This window comes from Lithobates pipiens, unplaced genomic scaffold, assembly GCF_037356315.1.
Source record: "Lithobates pipiens isolate NorthernLeopardFrog02 unplaced genomic scaffold, aLitPip1_a1.2 Scaffold_30, whole genome shotgun sequence".
Lineage (NCBI taxonomy): Eukaryota > Metazoa > Chordata > Amphibia > Anura > Ranidae > Lithobates > Lithobates pipiens.
The window spans coordinates 50,281,584-50,309,202 of NW_027507791.1; the positions used below are offsets into that span (position 1 = coordinate 50,281,584).

Consider the following 27,619-nt stretch of genomic DNA (forward strand, 5'->3'; position numbering starts at 1 on the left):
TTACCTTCTTGCATTCTATGAAGATAAAGGAAGATTTCTCTTATGTTCATTGACGGACACACAGCCTCTTCTTTATGCAGGACCAAACATGGTTTTATAGCAACACCTACAGGAGTAGAACACTAGGCAGAAAAAACATTGGCACCTCCTATGGACAGTCTTCCCTGGACTTAAAACCCCTTCTCTACTATAGGCCTCCAGTCATTATACCTAGTGTCAGGAGTATGGATGTATTGTTTTATACTGGGACTTGTGGTCTTATAGCTATCTTATTTTTTCCTTTTTCTGGGATTTTTTCATGTGGAGATCTTCTATCAGCAGTCATAGTCACCCCAGTTTGACCAGCGAGAACACACAGACCGCTAGCTCTGCTCTTAGTCGACAGCAACTATGCCCCATCTTGGACTGGGGTGGCCAGTGAGTTAAATGTCTCAGGTGGACACATGTGACTGGGCACCTATAATCTGTGTCAGTGTTACCCCTTGGTGACAACCCCCCACTTCAGTGGAGAGGAAGATCTCTGGGTCCAGCATAGGTTCATATGGCTGCCATGTGGCTATTTTTGTCCAGCAGTTATTTTCCAGGTGCCACAGCCACCATTTTACCTTTACTTTTTGAGACATCCTGCATTTGCCATGCTCAGTGCCCATTTTCCCTAACCCAGTATGGGCTGAGAGAGCTGGCTCAGGGTGGTCATGAATTGCCATTTTCTTGTAGCCCACAGCAGCAGCCTTCCCTTGGCTTCTGAGGGTCAGAGGACTTGGGAGTGGCCCCTAGCACCTGGTGGTTCAGTTCTGAGTGGTACACAGTGGCAGAGACATGTTGCTGACTTCTAGTAGCATATGGCAGCCTGTGGTGAGTCCTCCCCTGGTATCCCTCTATCTCCCTTTCTGCTGGGTAGCCTGGGGGTGGTCTCTTTCCTTTACCTTGGGGTCCCTAGTTACAGCAGCACCTGTCGGGTAGTGCTGTCCCTATGGAGTCTCAGGAGCTTGATACCCCCTGTACCCCCTCCTGAAGGTGGCAGTCCTGTTCCTGTAGATGTGCTGATGGATAATCTCACTTGTGGATGTGGCTGTCGCATACCTTGTGTCAGAGCCTGACATGTAGAGGGAGGTCTCTCATACAGACCCGGCTTTAAGAATACTGATGTTTCTACAGTGCCCGTGATAGCATGGGGGGAACCTCCCTTCCCTGTTACGGTGCGCTCCACTAGGGTGGTTAGCGGCTCCTAAGCATTCCAACATCCGGCATCTGTTTCTCAAGTTTTTTTGTAAATCACCATAAAATCCCTTTCTGTGAGTTCATTGATGGACACAGCACCCACCCCCTCTATGGAGTTTTGTGACTGACTGGAATCCTATAGCAGAGAGGGAGTTTTATACTCAGAGAGGACTGCCCATAGGAGGTGCTGAAGTTTTTTCTACCTAGTGTCCTACTCCTGTAAGTGGGGCTATAAAACCCTGTATGGTCATGGATAATGAAGAAGATGCTGTGTCCATCAATGATCTCCGAGAAAGGGATTTTACGGTGAGTAACAAAAAAATCTAGTTTTTTGTGTACTTCATGATATTTGTGCATCAAATAGTAACTGATTTGTTTTGTGTCTATGCATTGAACCTGCAATGATTAAAGCAGTTAAACACAGCTCACCTGTTATGATGTGAATGAGCCCCGGTGTTCCTAGTCTGGGTACAGGTGCTCTTTAAAGTGGTTGTAAACCTCTGAAATGAAAAATTAACAAATCCCTCTATAGGGTGTACTTGCTGCAGTCCAAGGCACTTTGCGTGATTTCTGTTTGCTGTCTCAGGCACGGTTCACATATGAGCCGCATGTGGCTCACAGCAGGGGTCTGGTGCATCCTGGTTCACCGTTTCAGGTCTGATTTCAGCCTGAACTTTGGGCTGAATTTGGACCTGAAACGGACCAAAAGAATAACAGCATGCTTCTGCAAATCGCACCGGACCCACTACAGAGATATGTGAACCGGCTCTAAGAGAGTCGGTCACAATCTCCTGCTGATGCAAATTCCCCGCATCTGATTTGCAATAGTGTGAACTGAGCCTCATTCCTCTTCTATCTGCAGCAATCATTTCTGACAGTCTCTAACGTGATACCACAGAATCCCAGGAGATTACCCCGCCCCATAACACACCTCAGATGTGTCCCTATGTGTTTGTGCAGAGGGGATGCTTACTCTATCCACTCAGGTCTCAAATTGCAGTCAGCTATTCTTTCTATGCTGTGTCATGTTGTGACATCAGATCCCTACAACCTTCCTGCTGGAACTGAGAAAAAGCATTTGTTCTGTGTGTTTTAGAAGGCTGTGGAGAAGAGAGGGTGGAGGATAAACAGGTACAATTTATATAGGAAGATTTGTGTAAACCACTTTAAACTTATATTTATCTTATAAAGGTGTGTTATATGATTCAGCAAAGGAGATATTTAAGTAGAATCTGCTAAATGAACAAAAATATATTGCTTAAAGGAGAAGTATGGGAATTCAAAAATCGGTATGTAAAGAAACGTCCCACACTCCGCTTGAGTGTTTTCATCATATACCGCTTCCTCCCAGTCTGAATATAAATATCCGATATTCTAAACCGCTCACAACAAACAAGACAATACTTTACACAGGTAATACTCTGAACAACCCCCCCCCCCAACCTTTGCATTCCGGGCGGGTTAGACTGTCCAATCAGCAGTGAGAACTGTTGGAGGAATTCACCCCCACTAATCTCACAGCTAATCTACATACATACATCTCATAAAATCCAAGGCAGACAGACACAATAAAACATTGGAATACAGCCACACCCCAAACGGCAGAGACCATCATGGCCTCCTTAATAATGTTCTTTTGCATTACATAACAGAATATCTTCCTAAATGCTTGTAGCTCCCTCAAATGCCAGGGCCCATAGCCAAGAGGCTAGCATTCAGTCCCCTCCAAAAGTCTCTGTTCTGGGTGAGTCTGTCACATTTCTCCCAATCAAACGTCAACTAATAAGGTCCCAGACCTCCAGCTGTTCTGAACATTCATTAGTCGGGCAGAGTGAACTCACATAGTCTGTCTACATGATCTCCATTCTTGGCTGAGATGTCTTCCAAATGCCACTCCAAATCACTCCCAAAGTCAGGGTCCTGTGACGGCCTCTCTAATAACAGCCTCAGGCCACCATAGTCAAAGGCTTTTGTCATGGTGTCACCCGCTGTCCGTGGGCACAATTGGGCTACATACCAGCGGAGAGCTCTGTAGCTCTCATCCAACCGCATCTCCACCTGGATCAGCCTGGTTAGTTCCTTATGTGATTGTTCCCCCAAAAACACCGTTCACACTTCATACGGCGACCAGTACCTTTCCTGGAAGTAGGAGAGAATTTCTCCCTGGTGTCGCTGCTCATGGGCTTGCGCTTCCTTCCTTAGTTCCCAGTGGATAGAATCATACCATCCCAGCAGGACCTGCTCTGATACTGGTCCTCTGTGCTTTATCTGCATCTCTTACAACCACCTTCTGAATTCCTCTTTCACGACAGCTGGTATCTGTACCTCTCCTGCTATCTGGACCTTGGATCCAGGTGGAGGTTTGGATGTCCCAGACTGCAGGAAACATCCCACTGCTTGCCACCAATGTAATGAAACGTCCAACACTCTGCTTGAGTGCTTTCATCATATACCACTTCCTCCCAGTCTGAATATAGATATCAGATAATCCAAACTGCTCACAACAAACAAGACAATACTCCTTTGTTTGCTGAACATAGACTGTTTATTGAAAACACATGTACACAGGTAATACTTTGGACAATTCCCCCACCTTTGCATTCCGGGTGGGGTAGACTGTCCAATCAGCAGTGAGAACTGTTGGAGGAATTTGCCCCCTCTAATCTCACAGCTAATATACATACACATCCCATAATAGACAGACACAATAAAACATTGGAATACAGCCACACCCCAAACAGCTGAGACAATCATTACCTCCTTAATAATATCCTTTTGCATTACATAACAGAATATCTTCCTAAATGCTTGTTGTCATCCCTATCCCCCAATCCCCTGTACTCCTATACAGTACTGACTTCCCCCATCCCCTGATTTTCTGTACAATCCCATCATCCCCATCACCTGATTTCCTATACAGTCCCATCATCCCCTGTGCTCCTATACAGTCCCATCATCCCCAACCTCAATACTCCTATACAGTCCCATCATCCCCATCTCCTGTACTCCTATACAATCCCATCATCCCCATCCCCTGTACTCCTATACAGTCCCATCATCCCCATCCCCTATACTCCTATACAATCTCATCATCCCCATCTCCTGTACTCCTATACAGTCCCATCATCCCCATCCCCTCTTCTCCTATACAATCTCATCATCCCCATCTCCTGTACTCCTATACAGTCCCATCATCCCCATCCCCTCTTCTCCTATACAATCTCATCATCCCCATCTCCTGTACTCCTATACAGTCCCATCATCCCCATCTCCTGTACTCCACTGCATTTACAAAGAAAAGGAAAAAAAAAAACAGGTCTACTAATACTACGTGTAATAAATGTTGCATGGGGCTGTCCTCTAACCTCTATCACAGTACATATAACAAAACATGGGTCCCTAGAGATGGGTGACCCAGAGAAAAGTGAGGCTCACTGAGGAACAAAGCACCAAAATCACAAAGAGTAAAATTTAATTCATTAGACATTTTTGGGAAAATATAATGCACTATAATATACAAAATACACTTAGCCCTTGTACACATGGTCGGAGATTCCGACGGGATGTGTCCGATCGGACCATATTTTCAGATAATCCGACTGTGTGTGGTCTCCATTGGACTGTTTCCATCGGAATATCCGATGGACCAAGTTTTCCAACTTGTCTATAAAATTTTCCGACAACATGCTCCGATCGGACATACTCCGATCATGTGTAGCCTACGCCGACGGACAAAGTGCCACGCATGCTCAGATCAAATTCCTAGACCAAAGCTATTGGCTACTAGCCTGTATGTAGTCCCGTCGTAACGAAATAACGCCATCACGTTATGTACAATTGGATTTTCCGACAACTTTGTCCGTCGGATTTGGTTGTCAGAATGTCCGACCGTGTGTACAAAGGCTTATAATTCACTAAAACATGCTGGGAGGTCTATACACACAAGCCACCATAAAGTAACATAATGTATCCACTAGGGGTGCGCATCTTCACTTACAGTGGTGTGAAAAAGTGTTTGCCCCCTTCCTTATTTCCTGTTCCTTTGCATGTTTGTCACACTTAAGTGTTTCGGAACATCAAACCAATTTAAACAATAGTCAAGGACAACACAAGTAAACACAAAATGCAATTTGTAAATGAAGGTGTTTATTATTAAAGGTGAAAAAAAATCCAAACCATCATGGCCCTGTGTGAAAAAGTGATTGCCCCCCTTGTTAAAACATACTATAACTGTGGTTGTCCACACCTGAGTTCAATTTCTCTAGCCACACCCAGGCCTGATTATTGCCACACCTGTTCACAATCAAGGCATCACTTAAATAGGAGCTGCTTGACACAGTAAGGTCCACCAGAAGATCCTTAAAAGCTACACATCATGCCGAGACCCAAAGAAATTCAGGAACAATTGAGAAAGAAAGTAATTGAGATCTATCAGTCTGGAAAGGGTTATAAAGCCATTTCCAAAGCTTTGGGAATCCAGCGAACCACAGTGAGAGCCATTATCCACAAATGGCGAAGACATGGAACAGTGGTGAACCTTCCCAGGAGTGGCCGGCCACCCAAAATTACCCCAAGAGTGCAGCGACGACTCATCCAAGAGGTCACAAAAGACCCCACAACAACGTCCAAGGAACTGCAGGCCTCACTTGCCTCAGTTAAGGTCAGCGTTCATGCCTCCACCATCAGGAAAAGACTGGGCAAAAATGGCCTGCATGGCAGAGTTCCAAGGAGAAAACCACTGCTGAGCAAAAAGAACATCAAAGCTCGTCTCAATTTCTCCACAACACATCTTGATGATCCCCAAGACTTTTGGGACAACATTCTGTGGACCGATGAGACAAAAGTGGAACTCTTTGGAAGGTGTGTGTCCAAGTATATCTGGCGTAGAAGGAACACTGCATTTCATAAAAAGAACATTATACCAACAGTAAAACATGGTGGTGGTAGTGTGATGTTCTGGGGCTGTTTTGCTGCTTCAGGACCTGGAAGACTTGCCGTGATAAAAGGAACTATGAATTCTGCTGTCTACCAAGAGATCCTGAAGGAGAATGTCCGACCATCTGTTCGTGTACTCAAGCTGAAACGAACTTTGGTTCTGCAGCAGGACAATGATCCTAAACACACCAGCAAGTCCACCACCGAATGGCTGAAGAAAAACAAAATGAAGACTTTGGAGTGGCCTAGCCAAAGTCCTGACCTGAATCCTATTGAGATGTTGTGGTATGACCTTAAAAAGGCCGTTCATGCTCGAAAACCCTCTAATGTAACTGAATTAGGACAATTCTGCAAAGATGAGTGAGCCAAAATTCCTCCAGGACGCTGTAAAAGCCTCATTGCACGTTATCGCAAACGCTTGGTTGCAGTTGTTGCTGCTAAGGGTGGCCCAACCAGTTATTAGGTTTAGGGGGCAATCACTTTTTCACACAGGGCCATGATGGTTTGGATTTTTTTTCACCTTTAATAATAAACACCTTCATTTACAAATTGCATTTTGTGTTGTCCTTGACTATTGTTTAAATTGGTTTGATGTTCCGAAACACTTAAGTGTGACAAACATGCAAAAGAACAGGAAATGAGGAAGGGGGCAAACACTTTTTCACACCACTGTACCTCAAGATTCAATTAGATTACCATTATCATGTCCACGATTCGATTCGATTGCGCGATGCATCACGATTAATACCCAAGTGCCCATGATTTTCAACTTTTCATCAAAAAATAAATGCAAGCAGTCAGAAATTGAAGAAATATATTTATTTGTATTTGCTATTTAAACAAATTACACCAAGCTCCCTGCTTATAGCAAAGTCTGAACATGAACAACATGAACAGTGCAGCAGACAACAGTATTTATTTATTAAAGAGTACTGTGACATCAAAACCTGTTGTGTAGTACAGTGCTGGCCTGGTAAAGTAGTTTACATTTTAATATTTGTTATGCAGAAGTAAACTACTTGTAACAGTAACACTACCACCTACATCTATAAAACAGAGCACTTCCACTTCCTGACTGAGTGGCAAACACAGTGAACCTATAACACAGTCACACAGTGTGTTGCAGAACTTGCTGGTTCACTATGATGATTGTTTGCCAATGCCACCACCACCACCACTGCCCAGTGAGTTAACAGCACAGATAACCTAGATCAGCGTTATAAGCTCTCAGAGTTGTGTCACCCAGTCAGAAAACGTTACCAGCACTCTACCACGATATACCTGGCTGTAACTGAAGCCAACCCAAGCCACCATTAGTGGAAGCTGGAAAATCCTTGACATAATAAATTGAAGCTTAAAACCTTGATCTAAACTGTTATGGGATCAGAAATACACACATCAGAATCATGAAAGGGTGGGCCACAGTCAGGTAGGTAATGGGCATTGGCACAGCCACTCATTGCCATCAGGTCAGTGAGTGTGTGGTTTCTCTCTTGTGTGTGTGTATTTGTGTGATCCAATAAAGATTAAATTTACTCAAGGTTTTAAGGTTCAGTTTATTCTCCAAAGGATTTGCCTTCCTCTGGTGGCTTGGCAGGCGTCAGTTGTCTGGAATTAAATATAATTTTAGAATTTATTTAGTTGAGGGTTAAGTTGAACTTGACCCCCCAAAAATTTACATTTGACAATCATCATACAGTTTATTTATACACACATCAAGTGTGAAAATTTAATGGACACATTTTTGAATAAACCATTCTCTCCATCTCCCCACAGTGCTAGAAAAGCTTGTTGACTGACACTCGAGTAGTCACTAAGTAAAAAATACCTGCACTCTACCACGATACACCTGTAACTGAAGCCAAGCCACGCCACCATTAGAGGAAGCCCAAAAATGCTTGACAGAATAAATTATCAATTGAAGCTTAAAACCTAGAGTTAAACCATTATGGGATCAGAATTACACACAATACCACAAAGAAAAAACACACACACGTCAGACGGTGTGTGATTTTTTTTTTGTGTGTATTGGTGTGATCCAATAGAGTTTTACTCCAGGTTTTAAGATTCAATTATTATTCTTTCATGGATTTGCCTTCCTCTGGTGGCTTGGCAGGCATCAGTTGTCTGCAATTAAATATAGAATTGGTTGAAGGTTAAACCCCTAAAACAGGCAGACAGTCACAGAGCATGACAGACACACTGTGACAAACATGCCATTAGTTAGGTACACAACACGAAACTAAAAATTCAAAATGGAGTTGGACACACAATAATAGTAGCAATAGTAGAAATAGAATAGAACTAGAATAGAACTAGAAAACCATTCTCCATCTCCTCCAGTGCTAGAAAAGTTCTAACAAATGTAATATATATCATATATTCACTGTGATCATCATTGTTTGCTTGCAATTGCCAGTGCCATTGCCACAGCCACCTTGCCAGCCTGCCACCACCAGTGAGTCTGAGTCAACAACAGTGTGCCTGCGTTGATGTTGACAGCGCGCTAGACTAGAGTGGCATAACTGTCGTTATAAGGTCTTCTTGACAATAACATACGGATTGGGAATAGATTAGGGACTCGGGAGGGAGAGGGGAAATTAACACCACTGGTGTGGTAGACTGACAGTGGGCAGGGCAGGGGCACTGGCAGGCAGATACGTAACAACAGTACAGCATCACTTCCTGGATGTGACTAACATCACTAAGTAAAAAATGATAGAAAAAACAAAAAAAATGGATCACTGCAAGGCGCAAGCAATGCTGCTTAGCATTTGGGAATGTGTAGATTTTTCTGTAAGAACACTAGCTGATCCACATGCTCTGGTTTGAGGGTGCTTCTTTTTGCAGTTACCACATCTCCTGCAGTGGAAAAAACCCTCTCTGCAGACACGCTTGTGCCTGGAATACACAAGTATTGCTTTGACAGCTGAGAAAGGAGGGGAAATGTGACCTCATGCTCATGCCACCAGTTCAAAGGGTGCTCAGTGAGAGGCAGAGGTGGGGCTTTACAATATTTTTCCATTTCCTCTTCAGCCTTGGCATAGGGGGTTTTGGGTTCTATTGTACCTTCAGTGTCAGTGAAAGACTGTCCGAGCAAAGTCATGAGCAGCGATCTCTTTCTTTTGGGAGGAGATGGAGAATGGTTGTCCTCGATGGGTGAACTTTCTTCTTCTTCCAGAGTTTCTTTTCTTCTAGGCACTTCAACTTCATCCTCATCATGTGTCCTAGATGTAATCTGTGTTTGAACAAAAAAGAATAGAAAAAAAATAAATAAAACACATTGTGAATTGCCTATGATTCTGATGGGGTGATGAAAAAGCACAGGAAACGGACGGTGCAGTTCCCGCACCACATCAGATTCAGAAGCATGGCTTACAAGTTACACCACACCACACAGTTCCAGTTTGTTTCAAGAAATTCAAATTAAGTTTAATTACCTCCAAGGATGCAGCCTCCTCAGTCACTCCTTTGTATATCTCCATTCTCTCCTCCTCTGTGAGGATAAAAGGCAGTCCCTTAAAGCGAGGATCCAGTGCGGAGGCTGTATGAAGGATCTTCTTCTCTGCCTCACTGTTGTACCTCTTCTGGAGATCGTTTCTGATGCCATTCTTTATCTCATGGATCATGGGTGTGTCTCCCATAGTGTTTGTCATGCTCTGGAGGAGTTGTGCATTTAGAGGGGGCACTGAGAGAAACTGTTGGATTGCGCTCTTCTGACATCAGCATGGTTGCATCCTTCATTGGCTTTAATGCACTCACAGTGTCCTCTGCATTTGACACATCTGTTTTGTTGAGAGTGCAAAGATCGGACTCTCCTTTTCTGACTTCTGGAGACAGCTAGGTGGCACAGACTGCAGGTTGTTGTTCTAAGAACCTCTCGACCATGTCGTATGCACTGTTCCATCTTGTTGGCACATCAGTTATCAGCTTATGATTCTTCAGGCCAAGACATTTCTGTTTCTCTTTTAGTTCAATATTTTTATTTAAGAAATTACAGAATACAGATGATAGAAGTCAACAATTAACTCATTAACGCAGAGGCACACATCTGCATAGAAATAACAGAGTAGAAAAAATAGTGCAACAAAAAATAAACCGTAGTGACCAATATCCAATACTAGGTGCAACAGCTGTTCACGATAAATTATTTGTCACACACAAGTTGGCCTTTATTAAATCCATATAACAGGTGCAATCTGTCCAACCCACATATAAAAAGTGAAGGGGACGGGAAGATAGGGGGAGGGAGGGCAGGAGAAGGAGGGAGGGGAAAATAAGTAGGGGACCTGCAGGGACAGAAAGGTCCAAGGTGAAAGTGTATCAATATACCCTACATACATATCACATAGAGTAGTATATAAGAAACTTCTTATAAAGTAAGGAAGTGATCAATCCTTCTGGGCGCAGTAGACAGGAAATGTAACCCGTAGTTCCAGGAACCACTACCCAATCTCAGCCTGTGTCCAGTGCTTTGTATTGGTTTGAGTAGCGAAATATCACCCATGGAGACCAAATAGAGTTACATTTTTCTATAGAGTCATTCACAATGGCCACCGTTTCCTCCATGTGGTGCACGGCTGTCACTGAATTGAACCACTCAGATATGGTTGGGGCATTTTTGGATTTCCAATGGCGAGGAATCAGAATTTTGGCAGCGTTCAATAAATGTCTCACCAACGACTTTTTGTAACGTTTGGAGATATCAGTGATGTGTAATAGGCAGCATTGGGGACTCAGAGAGAGGGATGTAGCAGTAATTGATTTGATTAATTTGCGCACCTCCTCCCAGAAAGGTCTCAATGACGGACAATCCCACCATACATGGAACATTTTGCCTTTATCTTGTTCACACCTCCAACATAAATCGGAGCACATCAGGAACCATTTTCTCACTTTTACAGGCGTGGCATACCATTGCGTAAGGACTTTATAGGACATTTCCTGGAATCTAGTACCAATAGAACATTTATGTGCAAAAATGGTGGCTTGTTGCCATTGTTTGTCAGTAATGGCCACATCAAGAACTTTGGCCCAAAGTGATCTGGCACCTGAGTGCTCAGTGCCCCTATCATTGTACAATGTGGCGTACATCAAAGAGGTAGATTTAGATATCTGAGAACCCGATAAGCACATATTTTCAAAAGGAGTCAGAGGCCTAATTAGCTGTAGCTTCTCTCTAGAAATAGAAATGTAGTTATGTATCTGGCGAAAGGTCCAGTGCGAAAAATGCGGTGGAGCACCCAAATCTTGATTCAGCACTCCATAAGGTTTAATCTTGTTGGCCTCTACGCAATGTGTCACTAATAGGGGCTCTTGTGGATTCTGAGGGGAGGTCAGCTGCAAATTGTGCTCTGGAAGGTGTAACGATATCACGTCCGAGACAGGAGATATTGCAACTAGTTTCCATGTTGTTTGGAACACAGCCATGACAGTTTGGCTGACCTTAGAATAATCTGAAATTCCCCCTCCCTTGTCTTAGGAATCCCAAAGCTTTTACATTTTCAAAAGGAAAGAAAAGGTTATCTTAGCAGAGGAAACAGAACCAGGCTAGGTCAATAAACAAGGCTCAAGTTGCCTGGCAAGATATTCCGGCCTGTCGTAAAACTGTCACCCTCTCCATTTAGAGAACCAACAGATACCCATCGTAAATACTTCCAACCACAGACTGCAGACAGATTAGTAAAGTTTTGAAACTTCAAAATTTTTTATAACTTTCAAAGCAATCACAGCCACAGCCATAATATGGATAACATTTCAAGTCCAAACACCCCTATGTCAGGTCATATGGGAAGCCACTGGGACCCCTTACTGCTCCTAGGTAACGCTGAAATGGGAAACCTGTCATGTGTGGACTTGTTTTGAAGCAAATATCATGCTGATCACTAAAATGGATATCTGCAGTCTATAAATAAATAGAGAGGCAGAGATATGAATATGTATCATAAAGTGTGCCTGGGACAGGGTCATGAGTGTAGACACCTCCCAGCAACCAACCCCTAAACAAGATGACCAGACGATTGGTCACTGGTCGCTGTCAACACCCCCTTTGATTTGACAGAAAAGAGGAGAGGCCAAGGCAATGGTCAGTTCTCCTTTTACCATCCAAGCAAGAACATCTGCCAAGTTTGAGGGCCGATTACCTTTGCTCATCGATCGAACTCTGATCAACTCTCGGACATTAATTGCAAGTATTCTTCCTTCCCAATTCTACCTTATTTCTTTGTGGCTGTATATTGTCTTTATTTTTTGAAACATCCTTTTTTCTGTAAATGTTTTATTCACACCAACCTTGACCTTTTCATAATAAACCCTTATGTTGAAAAGTGATAACCTTGTCTTTAAAGCTCTTGATGCAAACTATAAACTAACCTGTCTCTTAAAAGGGCGCTACTGTGGTAGAGTAAGGCACTGAGCAGACCTGTCTGTGGTGGCAGTGTGTGTTGCAGGCGCTTATTCTAAACTTATAATTGGTATTGCTAAAATTACGAGTCCCCCCGGCTCTGTCTTTTAAACGGGGGTGGTGGCAGTTAAAGGGTTAATTGTGTAATTAGCCCAGTGACAATCGCTCTCAGGCTGCCCGCACCTGGATTGTGGTCCCGCAAGCTGGAAAAACTTTGTGCTGGGTGCAGCTGAGTGTGGCATTGTTACGTAACTGACAGCGGGGTGTGAGGTTGGCCGGTCCTTTGTCGACAGTTAGCGAGGAGGGCAGGGATCTGACACCCGCGTTCGTCACATATGAAGGAAATCCGGCTTGCGAGTGATGGGCGTGAGAGGTCCCGGCACAGAGGACAGTGTGTGGTGTTTCACTATCTTGTGAAAAGTTTTTAACGTCGTCCCTATAAGGGGATGATTTTGTACTTCCTGCGGTAGCTTCCCCCAAGGGATCCAGGAAGTGAACCTCAAAGGCAAGCCAGAAACCGCCTCCTTTAAGAAGATCTAGTCCTTGTGCCCTGATGGCAATTCCAGTCCAGAATTCTAGTTAGGTGAACCCCGCAATGGTAAAGTGTGAAGTCTGGAAGACCTATGCCTCCTGCCAGTTTGGGTTTGGTGAGGGTGTCAAATTTTATCCGTGACCTTCTCCCCATCCAGCTAAAAGTGCGAATCATGGCCCTCAAGCATTTAAAGAATTGGCAGGGGAGTGACACCGGGAGGGTATGAAAGTAGTATAAGATTCTAGGTAACACCACCATTTTAACTACAGCCGCACTTCCAAACCATGATAGGGGTCTGTTGTTCCATACTGATAGGTCAACATAGTTGATCTTCAGATTGGATATGTATCCAAAAAGTTGGAAGGCTTTAACCACTTGCTTACTGGGCACTTAAACCCCCCTCAGTCCCAGACCAATTTTCAGCTTTCAGTGCTCTCACATTTTGAATGACAATTACTCAGTCATGCAACACTGTAACCAAATGATTTTTTTGTCATTTTCTTCATATCAATAGAGCTTTCTTTTGGTGGTATTTGATCTCCTCTTGGTTTTTTATTTTCTGCGCTATAAATGAAAAAAGACCGAAAATTTTGAAAAAAAATGAATTTTTCTTCGTTTCTGTGACAAAATTTCTTCATAAATTTTGGCCACAATTTATACTACTACACATCTTTGGTAAAAATAACCCACATTTTTGCATATTATATGATCTGTGTGAAATTTATAGAGTCTACAAGCTATGGTGCAAATCATAAAGATTTGCAAAAAAAGATCACATCTGATGTACTAAGGCCTATCTCCATTCTTGAGACCCTAACAAGCCAGGAAAGTACAAATGCCCCCCAAATGACCCCTTTTTGGAAAGTAGACATTCCAATGTATTTAGTAAGAGGCATGGTTAGTTATTTTAAGTTGTCATTTTTTCCCATAATTCTTTGCAAAATTACGATTTTTTTTTCCCACAAAATTTTCATTGTAATAGCTTATTTCTCCCACACGGAATGTGCATACCACAAATAACACCCCAAAATACATTCTCCTACTCCTCCTGAGTATAACGATACCACATGTGTGAGACTTTTACACAGCCTGACCACATACAGAGGCCTAATTTTGAAGTAGCACCTTCAGGCATTCTAAGAGCATAAATTACACATTTCATTTCTCAACCACCTATTACAGTTTTGAAGGCCCTGGAACACCAGGGCAATGGAAACATCCAGAAAATGACCCCATTTTGGAAAGCTAACACCCCAACGTATAATCTATGAGGCATAATGAGTCTTTTCAATGGTTCATTTTTTTCCAGAAGTTTTCGGAAAATGTGGAAAAAAATGAAAACGCATTTTTTTTTACACAAAGTTGTCCGTTTATAAGATATTTCCAACGCATAGCATTTACATAGCAAAAATAACACCCCAAAATACGTTCTACTACTCCTCCTGAGTATAACGATACCACATGTGTGAGACTTTTACACAGCCTGACCAAATACAGAGGCCTAATTTTGAAGTAGCACCTTCAGGCATTCTAGGAGCATAAATTACACATTTCATTTCTCAACCACCTATTACAGTTTTGAAGGCCCTGGAACACCAGAGCAATGGAAACGTCCAGAAAATGACCCCATTTTGGAAAGCTAACACCCCAACGTATAATCTATGAGGCATAATGAGTCTTTTCAATGGTTCATTTTTTTCCAGAAGTTTTCGGAATATGTGGAAAAAAATGAAAACGCATTTTTTTTTACACAAAGTTGTCCGTTTATAAGATATTTCCAACGCATAGCATTTACATAGCAAAAATAACACCCCAAAATACGTTCTACTACTCCTCCTGAGTATAACGATACCAAATGTGTGAGACTTTTACACAGCCTGACCAAATACAGAGGCCTAATTTTGAAGTAGCACCTTCAGGCATTCTAGGAGCATAAATTACACATTTCATTTCTCAACCACCTATTACAGTTTTGAAGGCCCTGGAACACCAGAGCAATGGAAACGTCCAGAAAATGACCCCATTTTGGAAAGCTAACACCCCAACGTATAATCTATGAGGCATAATGAGTCTTTTCAATGGTTCATTTTTTTCCAGAAGTTTTCGGAATATGTGGAAAAAAAAGAAAACGCATTTTTTTTTACACAAAGTTGTCAGTTTATAAGATATTTCCAACGCATAGCATTTACATAGCAAAAATAACACCCCAAAATACGTTCTACTACTCCTCCTGAGTATAACGATACCACATGTGTGAGACTTTTACACAGCCTGACCAAATACAGAGGCCTAATTTTGAAGTAGCACCTTCAGGCATTCTAGGAGCATAAATTACACATTTCATTTCTCAACCACCTATTACAGTTTTGAAGGCCCTGGAACACCAGAGCAATGGAAACGTCCAGAAAATGACCCCATTTTGGAAAGCTAACACCCCAACGTATAATCTATGAGGCATAATGAGTCTTTTCAATGGTTCATTTTTTTCCAGAAGTTTTCGGAATATGTGGAAAAAAATGAAAACGCATTTTTTTTTACACAAAGTTGTCAGTTTATAAGATATTTCCAACGCATAGCATTTACATAGCAAAAATAACACCCCAAAATACGTTCTACTACTCCTCCTGAGTATAACGATACCACATGTGTGAGACTTTTACACAGCCTGACCAAATACAGAGGCCTAATTTTGAAGTAGCCCCTTCAGGCATTCTAGGAGCATAAATTACACATTTCATTTCTCAACCACCTATTACAGTTTTGAAGGCCCTGGAACACCAGAGCAATGGAAACGTCCAGAAAATGACCCCATTTTGGAAAGCTAACACCCCAACGTATAATCTATGAGGCATAATGAGTCTTTTCAATGGTTCATTTTTTTCCAGAAGTTTTTAGAAAATGTGGAAAAAAATGAAAACGCATTTTTTTTTACACAAAGTTGTCCGTTTATAAGATATTTCCAACACATAGCATTTACATAGCAAAAATAACACCCCAAAATACATTCTACTACTCCTCCTGAGTATAACGATACCACATGTGTGAGACGTTTATACAGCCTGGCCACATACAGAGGCGCAACATGCAAGAAACACCGTCGGCGTTCCAGGGACACATAGCCTGCACATACCAAGAATTACACCCCCAAATACATTATGCTGAGCAAAGGGTAAAGAAAAGATTACCTGTGGTTTTAGAAGCGCAGTTGTCCACAGGAGGATATCACTGGTCCAGGCAGCAGGCAGGGACTTGGTCAGCAACAGCGAACACAGTTTTTCAGGCAGCAGGCAGGGATACTGTCCATATTACAGTCCAGGGTTAGTGCAGAGATGTCAGCAGTGCCAAAAATATTGGTCCTGGTAGTAGGCAGGTCCTTGTGGTGTGGTCACTGGGGCATGATGGCAGTAAGTCCTACAGGCAGCAGACAGAAGTAGAGCCTCGTTCAGGACAGAATGGGGATAGGGGTAGAAGCTTCTCCCTCCCAAATCTCTTTGAAGCCTCCGGGTCTCCAGACCCTAATCTAGGAATAAGAAAACAAAGAAAATTGTTTTCTTCTTACAGAAAAACTATACTGGAGCCCCTCACATATGTGAGACCCCGTGTTGAATCCCACTAGTCCAGTTGCAGAATACAAGATCAGTCCAAGAGGCAGGCAAATATCGTGGTCAAACAGTCCAAGGTCAGTTCCAGATCAGGCAGAGATATATACAGAATCGTTAGACAGAAGCATGGTCGAATAACAGTCCAGGGTCAGTTCCAGATCAGGCAGAGGTATGTACAGAATCGTTAGGCAGAAGCGTGGTCGAATAACAGTCCAGGGTCAGTTCCAGATCAGGCAGCGGTATGTACAGAATCGGCAGGCATAAGAGTGGTCAAATAACAAGCCAGGGTCAGTTACAAAGCAGGCAGTGGCATAAGGGGTGTGAAGGTGTATGAAGGCAGGAACTGAGGATTATGTTTACCATACTTCACTAAAAATTTATTGAAGTATGGTAACGCCGAAAACAGTCGCCTATACAGAGGCCTGGTTGGGAAGGACATTGTGCACAATAATAAGATGTGTCTCTTCTGACTCCTGCTTTGGTACACACCTTACATCTTTTTTAGCGTCTTTTGCCTGTTGGTGTGGGGGGAATTTTATCCGGAAAGTGGCGCTCGGAGAGTCGACTAACAACGTCTGATCTGATATTTTCTGGTGGGCCGTTTGGGAAAATAAGGGCTGTGAAAACTTCCTCCTGGTAGCCAAAGAAACGTTTGGGGTTTTGGGTGGCGTTGCGGTAAATTACATATGAATTATAAATGGCCAATTGAAAAAAATAAATTGTTACTTTTTTGTACCAATGATATGTCCGTCTTGTGACCAGATATGGTACCATCATTTGGTCGTTGAAGTCGACTCCTCCCATGAACAAATTATACTCGGAAATACATTTGGGTTTCTTTACGGGGCCATTCCTTCTGGGGATTTCCACGAAGGTATCGTTGTGGATAGAAGACAACATATACACATCCCTTCTGTCCCTCCACTTCACTGCCAGAACCTCCTTGTTTCTTAGACTTGCGGTTTCTCCTTTCCGCAGCTTCTTGTTCACCAGACTTTGAGGAAAGCCCTTCCGATTCTTTTTTACAGTGCCACATGCTGCCGTCTTCTTCCGGTGAAGGTTGTGGAACAGGGGCAGAGATGTGTAGAAGTTATCTACATAGAGGTGGTAGCCTTTATCCAGTAGGGGGTATATGAGGTCCCAAACAATTTTTCCGCTGGATCCCAAATAGTCCGGACAATTAGGGGGCTGCAGCTGGGTGTCCTTCCCTTCGTACAACTTGAAGGAATATGTGTACCCTGTGGCTCGGTCACATAATTTGTAGACCTTCACCCCATAGCGGGCCCTTTTGCTGGGCATAAATTGCTTCATCCTAAGCCTGCCACTAAATTTAATAAGGGACTCATCCACACATATGTGTTGGTCCGGGGTAAACAATTTGGGGAATATTTCAGAAAAATAATTTAGTATTGGTCGAATTTTGTAAAGGCGGTCATAATTTGGATCATTTCGTGGAAGGCATTGGGAATTGTCACTGAAATGTAAGAACCTCAGGATCATCTGATATCTGGTTCTGGGCATTACCGCGGAGAAGAGCGGTGAGTGGTGGAGGGGGTGGGTTGACCAGTAGGTACGTAATTGTTTTTTTTTGTTGAGTCCCATATTAAATGTGAGGCCTAAAAAAAGCTTGAACTCCTCCACCGTTAGGTCTCTCCATTCGTAGGGACGGCATAATAGGAGGTCGGATTTTGAAAAAAAAATTGTTGTGCATACAGGTTGCACTGGGCCACAATTGACGCCAACATGTCCTCCGTAAAAATTAAATTAAAAAAATCGATAGGGGGGCGTGGTCTGGCCGCTGCTGAGGATGGCCGCCTGAAGAGTCTGCTCCGCTCCTCCACAGCCTCGTTCAGCGGCATAGGCAGCCTGCTACACACGCAAATCCTCCGGAACGGAGGGCACAGCTGTGGGACATACAGCGGAGTATGTCCCGCAAAAAATCGAAGTTGAAAGGACCCCGAAGGCTTCTAGACTTCTACATGAAGCCTCCAAGGCCTAGAAGCCAAGATGGCGCCGACCGCGCTGACCGCGCCGACCGCGAGTGCAGGAGACCTGGGACCCCGCCGCTCGTACAGGCGAACGAATCATCCGACGGCCCTGAGCTGCTGGAAGATATGGATCAGCTAGACAACCACAGCCTGGGGGGCGTGGCTTGGCGCTGCGGGAAGATGGACGCCTAATCCAGAGCTCCCAATCCCCTAGGTCCAGCTACCTTCTGCTTGGCGGCTTTCTCACACCCGAAGATGAGCAACGCAACACAGCCGAGCTCGGCGATCCGACCCGGATCACAGCGAGACGCGGATCACCCTCCGACGCAGCACATACCGGAGATCTTCCGCTCCCGAGCCCGAGGTATGTCCCAGGAGGTGCAGGCCGCAATACACGAGGCCTCCTCACAGAGTAGAGCGGCACCCCGCTCCCGGAGCCGTAGCCCTCAACATCCTCCACCTGCCGCTGAGGCACAACAATCCCCGAGCCTGGCTGACCTACGTGCAGTGGCTGCTGATATTAAATCAGCTATGTCGGCAGCAATTTCGGAGCTCCGTTAGGATTTCCACAGCATGGCCATTAGAGTGGAGGAGGTGGAGGAGACGCAGGCCCGCCATGATGCGGCCCTGTGTCATGTACAGCAGCTATCCGAGTCGCACGCCATCCACCTCCGCGATATGAACCGCCATTTAGAGGACCTCGATAATCGAGGAAGGAGGCGAAACCTGAGAGTAAGAGGTCTCCCCGAAGCAATAGACACCCCACAACTTGCAAGAGAAATCACTTCCATTTTTAATGATTTGCTAGACCGCCCCCCTGATACAGTAATTCAAATGGAACACATACACAGAGCCCTGCGGCCCAGAGGCAGAGAGGCTGACCCTCCCAGGGACGTTATATGTTGCCTTTCTGACTTTATCCTCAAGGAGGAAATAATGCGTAAGGCCAGGAATACTGAGAGACTTTTACACGAGGCGCAAAAATTAAAATTCTCCAAGATCTCTCGGCTATCACGCTCCAACGGAGGAGAGAGCTGAAGCCCCTGCTGGATGTCTTGCGAGCTAGAGCGATTCCATATCGCTGGAAATTCCCATTCTGCCTAGCAGCCATCGCCAATGGGAACACCTACCATCTAAAAGTTCCTGAAGATCTGGAACACTTCTGTAGCTCCCTTCACATCCCAGTTGTAGAAGTACCGGACTGGTATAGTGACTTTCGCATATCCCCCCTGCATAGGGCGGACTCGATGGATGGTGTCGCTGAAGCGGGCAACTACAGTTTAAATCGCCGCCGCAGACAGGCTCGACCGTCCTCCCCGCAGAGACCATCGGGGCTGCCGAGAAATACGAGCCCCACCGCATCCCCGGTCCACAGGAGACAAAGGCGTTCTTAGTTTGGAACCAAGCGACTCTTGTTTTCACAATGTTTCTTGAGGTACCCGAGTTAGATGTTCTTTTTCTTCACCAATGTTTTTTCTGGGGCATATCTCTTCAAGAACTGTTACGATCTTTCTACTTGACTATCCATGCTCTGACGGTCCTCAAGATTAACCAGCAGATTAATAAATTTGCCTGATGCCCATTTTGAGCTACGCTCTCTCCCCTCACAACCTGACTCTGAATTATTTTTGGCCTGTGATCCCTGCTATATTATACTTTCTCTTTATTCCCTTCACCACATGCGCGCTCAGGCTCCTCCGATTGCACGACAACGTGTATTACTTAGACGTTTTACCTCCAATACCTGCTTTTTGTCATCTGCTGAACTGAGCTCCTCTTCACAGAGATTAAGTTCTACTTCTATGACACAGTGTAACACCATCCCATAAGTATTATTACATTGTCTTTTTGGGACCTCATCTCCGGATTAGTGGTCTACCTGTTTTGAAAAGCTCACTGAGATCCCCGCTGGGAGTCGTTCATGTTCGACAATGTCTTAATATTTCCTACCCCAACCATGATTGGGAGATGTCTACATTGGCTACCAGCCCATAACGGTTCCTGTTTTGTTGTTGTTGTTGTTACCTGGGATTGCATCGTAGTTAGTCACAACTAGGGATGAGCTTCGTGTTCGAGTCGAACGTACGTTCGACTCGAACATTGGCTGTTCGTGCGTTCGGCGAATTCCGAACGTTTTGGCCGTTCGCGTCAAAATTCGAGTGACGCGCGCGCGGACCACAATGCACTGCGTTGGCGCAGTGCATTGCTGCCCGATGATTGGCCAAGCATGCACTGTGACCCCGCATGCTTGGCCAATCGTAGCGCCGGCAGTGAGGAGAGCTATGATTGGCCACAGGCAGGATGCCTGTGGCCAATCATAGCTCAGGCTGTGTAGTGCACGCCCCACACTATATAAAGCCGCCTTTAAGGCGGCCTCCTGTAGTGTGTTACTTTGCATCTGAAGCAGTGGGTGTTCTGTGTACCTTCAACACAGTACACACCAATCGTTTTTGGCTGATTTCCTATCTTGCTGCTGTGTAGTGGTTGTTGTCTGTGCCCTGACTGCAGTATACACCACTATATTCACCTCACCTATATAGCTAGTGATCTAGCTTTAACCACTTAACAACTGCCCATTGCCGATTAACGGCTTCAGGGCGGTTGTTTAACTCAGAGAGGCCGTTAATTAATGGCCTCCCAGAATTCTGCTCTCCCGTGCCCCGAGGTGTGCGCACTCGAGAGCATCCGTGACCGCCGGGTCCGCAGGACCCGGCGCATCACGGTAAACGGGCGCTCATAGCGGCCGTTTACCACGTGATTGCTCCGTCAAATGACGGAGTGATCACTTGGAAACAAACCGGCGTCATGTTATGACGCCTGTTCCTCCCTCCCCTTTCTGTACCGATCGGTACAGCGGAGGGGAAAGAGATCGGTGTCAGCAGCGATGTGGGCTGCATCTGCAGTGCCCACATCGCTGCTCACCGAATTTAACCCCTCAATTCCCTGCCAATACTCTGCAATACCAGTGCATACTCTGCAGTACCCTGCCATTACTCTGCAGTACCCCGCCATTACTCTGCAGTACCCCGCCATTACTCTGCAGTGCAGTACCCTGCCATTACTCTGCAGTGCAGTACCCTGCCATTACTCTGCAGTACCCTGCCATTACTCTGCAGTACCCCGCCATTACTCTGCAGTACCCCCCATTACTCTGCAGTAACCCCCATTACTCTGCAGTACCCCCCAATACTCTGCAGTACCCGCCATTACTCTGCAGTACCCGCCATTACTCTGCAGTACCCCCAATACTCTGCAGTACCCTGCTATTACTCTGTAGTACCCCGCCAATACCCCGCCAATACTCTGTAATACCCTGCCATAAATTGCCATACCCAGCCATACTCAGAGATACCCAGCCATACTCGGTGATACCCTGAAATACCCAGCCATAGACGCCCCCAAACCCTCACCGCCCTCCGGTGCTTCTACCAACTCGCCAGTACGATCAAAGCCAGAATCTTTTTTTTATTTTTGATTTCAGGCTTCCCAGCCTAGAGGTGAGATGTGGGGTCATATTGACCCCCCAGATTTCACTGTAAAGAGGACCTGTCACCCCATATTCCTATTACAAGGGATGTTTACATTTCTTGTAATAGGAATAAAAGTGATCAAAAATATATTTTGGGGGAAAAAAATGTCAAACTAAAATAAATAAAGTAAAATGAACAATAAAAAAATAAAATAAAAATTAAAGCGCCCATGTCCCCATGTGCTCGCATGTGCCACACATGTGAGGTATCGCCGAGAATCTTAGAGCGAGAGCAATAATTCTAGTCCTAGACCTCCTCTGCAACTCAAAACATGTAACCAGTAAAAAAATATTTAAAGCGTCGCCTATGGGGATTTTTTAAGTAGCGACGTTTGGCGCCATTCCACGGGCATGTGCAATTTTGAAGAGTGACATGTTTGATATCTATTTACTCAGCATAACTTCATCTTTCACTTTATGCAAACATTGGGCTAACAAGTGGTTAATAATAGAGCTTGCAGTCAGTAGTGTTAGGAGATAGTGCGTGCTGTCTGCGTGCTCTGTACCCAGTACATACCGCTATAATATAGGGCAGGCCCCTACTTTCAAACATCCAACTTACAAACATCTCCTACTTGCAAATGCAAGGAGACAGCAGCAAGTGAGATGAAAAAAGATGGACGACAAAACAAATTATACAGGGGTGATAACCCTTCCCTATGTTTTCCAAAAAGCTTAAAGATATTTTTTTTGACTGGAGCTACACTTTAAAAATGTACCGGTTGAAAATGACAAACAGATTCAACTTAACACAACAAATCTACACAGTCCCTGTCTTGTTTGCACCGCCTGTATACTGCTGTTCTGAGTATATAGGGCCTGGGGGCCACACGCATTTCCTTTTTTTAATATGGGTACGGGGTTCCCCTTAATATGTGTACAAGACCCAAATAGGCTGGTAATGGGCAGGGAGGGCCACCCATGCCATGTTTCTCAATGATTTTCAACCATATTGCAGGAACCAGATATAACATTAAAACCGCAAGCAGTTTTAAATGGTGTTATTTCCGTTTAATGTCATTTTGTGCAGGGACTGTTCTAAACACGGGAAACACGTGGCACTTCACAGGCATACTACAGACACCCCCCAGGCACCATATTTAAAGGAATATTTCACTTTTTTTTCACTTTAATCGTCATTAAAATCAGTGCTCCCGCCAAAACGATAGTTTTTAAAACTTTTTTTTGCATTGACCCATGTCCCCTGAGGCAGGAGGCAGGTCGCCAAACCCTTTTTAGGACACTATCTTGCATATTAGCCGTTAAAATTAGCATTTTCCAATTCGAACGTTCGAGTCCCATAGACTTCAATGGGGTTCTAACGTTCGTACCGAACGCGGGGGTCGTTCGCAAGTTCTGGTGCGAACCGAACCGGGGGGTGTTCGGCTCATCCCTAGTCACAACAGTTAGACCAAGCTACTCTGCAATCCTGCTTTGTCTGTGTTTACTGCATAACTGCTGGAAGCCAGGATACCAGCACTGTCGAGACACCTTTGCTCTATTGTTATATTCTTATCATTATATAATCTTGAATGTTGAAAAGTATGTTTCTTATTTTGAGTGGTTATAAAGGTTTAAGACAGCTCTCTTAGAAATCTTTATCCCTGTCAGACTCCCTTTTTCATATATGCTTATACCCATGACATACGGTTGATTCCTTGCGAATCTTCGTTACAGCGCCTGTACAACCGTCCCATCTTCCCACATATTACTCAATAATATTCATAGCCTGCCAAATCATTAGCCCTCAGGACCTTACGGGACCTTTAACTCATTACTTAAAAGGAACCCTCTCTTCCCCGCTCGCCGATCACCCCCACACACAGGGAACTCGTTGAGATCTCCCTGACACGTATTGGGACATTAATTTTGGCGAGATTTATTAGTCGTCGCCGATCCCAACTGCTCCCCATCCCTCTCAGGAGTATCCTTTCTGTCACCAGGAGGATACCCCGCAGATAAGACCAATAAACGTCCAACGGGCTTTCTCCTCTAGTACCTTTCCCTCCCCCCTCTGTCGTCTCATCCCTCCCTCCCGCATTACTTACCCTACCTCCTCTCCCCTCCATCGAGTGAAGTTCTGAGCCGTGCATTACACATATAAAAAGCTCCAGACCAGGTTGTTTCTATTCTATTCATCCCCTGGATCGTTAGACAATTATTCATAATGACATCCTCTAAGACTACACTTACGTCCAGTAAGCTAAAACTCATTTCTTTAAATGCGAAGGGTCTGAATCTCCCTGAGAAGCGATCCAATATATTGCACAATTTAAAAGGGCTGAGAGCAGATGTAATTTTCCTACAGGAGACCCACTTTAAATCACAAGCCATACCAAAACTCTCAAACCAATACTACCCGACATGCTATCATGCAACTTCTCCAGATTCTAAAACGAAAGGGGTATCCATTCTATTATCTAAACATGTCCCCATTCAAATTTTTGACTCAATGATTGACACCCAGGGTAGATTCCTTTTCCTAAAGGGCACCTGGAAAGGTAAGCCTATTACTCTCGCCAACATTTACAGCCCGAACTCAGGCCAGGTTACTTTCTTCCGGGAGGTAACCGCCCAACTGGCCGCATTTCAATCAGGTATGATATTGTTGGGCGGGGATTTCAATGTCCCATTGGAACCTCTTCTTGATACCTCGACTGGTACCTCTCATCTGCCGTATAGAGCCATACGACAGATAAGATTATCTTTACAATCTCTCATGTTGCATGATACATGGCGCACCATAAATCCCACCGAGAAGGATTTCACGTTTTTCTCCATCCCTCGTAACCGCTATTCCAGATTAGATTATATATTTATCACACAGGCGGACCTTTCCCTTTTATCTGCATCTAAAATTGAGTCCATGACCCTATCTGATCACCACCCGGTTTCTATCAGACTAACGATGCCAGATGTGCAAGAACGCACTCAGATATGGTCCATGAACTCCCAAATTCTGACAAACTCATTGTATACAACTGAAGTTCAACGTTGCCTCACAGAATACTTCCACTTAAATGAGACCCCTGACACTACCCACATGACACAATGGGCTGCCCATAAATGTGTAGTAAGGGGTAAACTGATTTCCATATCAGCGAAAATTGCGAAGGACAAGAAAGCATTCCTTTCCGGACTATACGCTAAACTCAAACAACTAGAAGTGGCCCACAAACGTACACTGGCCTCTCGCACCCTCACAGAGTTGCAAGAGGTTCGTTCCTCTATCCAGACAGAATTATACAAACGTACAAAAAAAAGATATCTCCTGACAAAAAGACAGTTCTACGAATTTGGCAATAAAAGCGGCCGTCTTTTGGCTAGAGCCCTGCAATCGCATAAATCCAAACTGAATGTACATTGTCTGCATTCTCCCACGGGAACCAAGTTGACCTCCAACAAAGACATAGCGGCGGAATTCGAAAGCTTTTATTCCAAATTATACAATATACGAAGCCCCACTGATTTGTCCCAATCCCACGAGACACACACACGTTTGATGCATCAATTTCTTGAACAAAATTGCCCAAAGCTGACCGACACTAACCTCAGAGACAGCTTAGAGGGACCTATTAGTCAACTTGAGTGGGACGCAGCCCTTAAACAAACCAAAGTAGGAAAGTCCCCAGGCCCAGATGGGCTTCCAGCAGCATACTATAAAACGTTTTCGGACACTCTGAAAATCCCATTTATCAAAGCATTTAATTCCCTGACTAGCCCTGCAAACATGTCCCCTGAAATGTTGGAAGCCCATATCGTAGTGATACCCAAAGGAGATAAAGACCCCACGCAATCTGCCAATTACAGGCCAATTTCATTGCTTAATGTGGACATCAAAATCTTTTCCAAAATTCTAGCCAACAGATTGCTAAATATTGTCCCTAACATAATCTCATTAGATCAAGTTGGTTTTGTTCCAGGCAGGGAAGCCCGGGACAACACTATTAAAGCCATTAATATTCATCATATAATTAGAACCTCCAAACAACAAAGCTTCTTCTTATCTCTGGATGCGGAGAAGGCATTCGACAGGGTGGCTTGGGACTATATGCACGCAGTACTGCAACATGTTGGTCTAGGCCCGAAACTGATCAATCTCATTCTATCTCTTTATGAAAATCCCTCTGCGAAAATCAGAGTTAACAATACCCTGTCGAGTGCCTTCTCCATCCGAAACGGGACCAGACAAGGTTGCCCCTTATCCCCTATTCTATTTATCCTAACCTTGGAACCTTTACTCAATAGCATTAACCGAAATCAAGACATTAAGGGTGTAATCACAGGAGATAAAATTAGCAAGCTAGCTGCGTATGCTGACGACATACTGTTGTTTCTCTCTGATCCACACATCACCATTCCGACCCTCCTAGGTGAATTCCATAGATTCGCCCTGTTCTCTAACTTCAAAATTAATTTTGGTAAATCGTACGCTCTGAATGTCTCCCTCAAACCAACTTTGGTAGCACAGTGTAAAACAAACTTTCCTTTCCAGTGGAACTCAAACAATATCACATATTTAGGTATCAAGATCCCTAGTGACTTAACCAATCTATATGTTGATAACTATCCTGCCATCCTCAAAAAGATTAATGATGACTTTAGGAAGTGGAGTAAACTGCCTGTTTCCTGATTCGGAAGAGCTGCAATAATTAAGATGAACGTCCTACCTCGTATTTTATATGTGTTTCAGGCCATTCCAATAGGTCTCCCTCCAGCTTTCTTTAGGGCGTATAAATCCGCATGCATTAAATTCCTTTGGGGCCTACACAGACCTAGGGTCAACTTTGCACAACTCATCCTCCCCAAACATTTGGGAGGGATCGGCTTACCAGACGTATACAACTATTATGCCGCAACCCATTTGACCAGAATCGTAGACTGGAACATCCATGTACAAAAAAAAAGATTGGGTATATTTAGAGTCATTTTCCACTAAACTCCCCATACGCTCTTTACCATGGCTAAATCATGCACATTATAAAGCTGACGTCGATTCACACCCCCTCATCGCCCCTACGCTGAGATGCTTTCGCGCTATTTGCACGAAACACCGGATTTCTTCGGTCCCGGGCCCGCTTACTCCTTTGAAGCTTAACCCAGACTTCCCTCCTGGAATGTGTGGTCACTTTCTCCGAGACCACTGGTCATTTGATTTAATCCTACTACAACATTTCTACTCTAATGGACAAATTCTTTCAGCTGATCAACTAGCGACAATACATGACATGCCCCCTATACCTAGCTGGACTTTCCAGCAAACCACGCACTACTTACATTCTGTCGCTAAAATAAAAGATTTCTCTAGAAGGTTGACACCCTTCGAATCTTTGTGTATGTCGCCCACATCTCAATCACATCTCATTTCTCAAACTCATTCTCTCCTCTTCCATGATCATACACCCAAAT

General features: G+C 44.2%; 1 protein-coding gene across 7 annotated transcripts in view; it reads left to right on the forward strand.

Annotated features, from left to right (window-relative positions):
• Positions 1-27,619, forward strand: part of LOC143942800 (NACHT, LRR and PYD domains-containing protein 3-like) — a 415,453-nt gene that overhangs the window by 162,899 nt on the left and 224,935 nt on the right. The gene's annotated exons all lie outside the window — the stretch shown is intronic.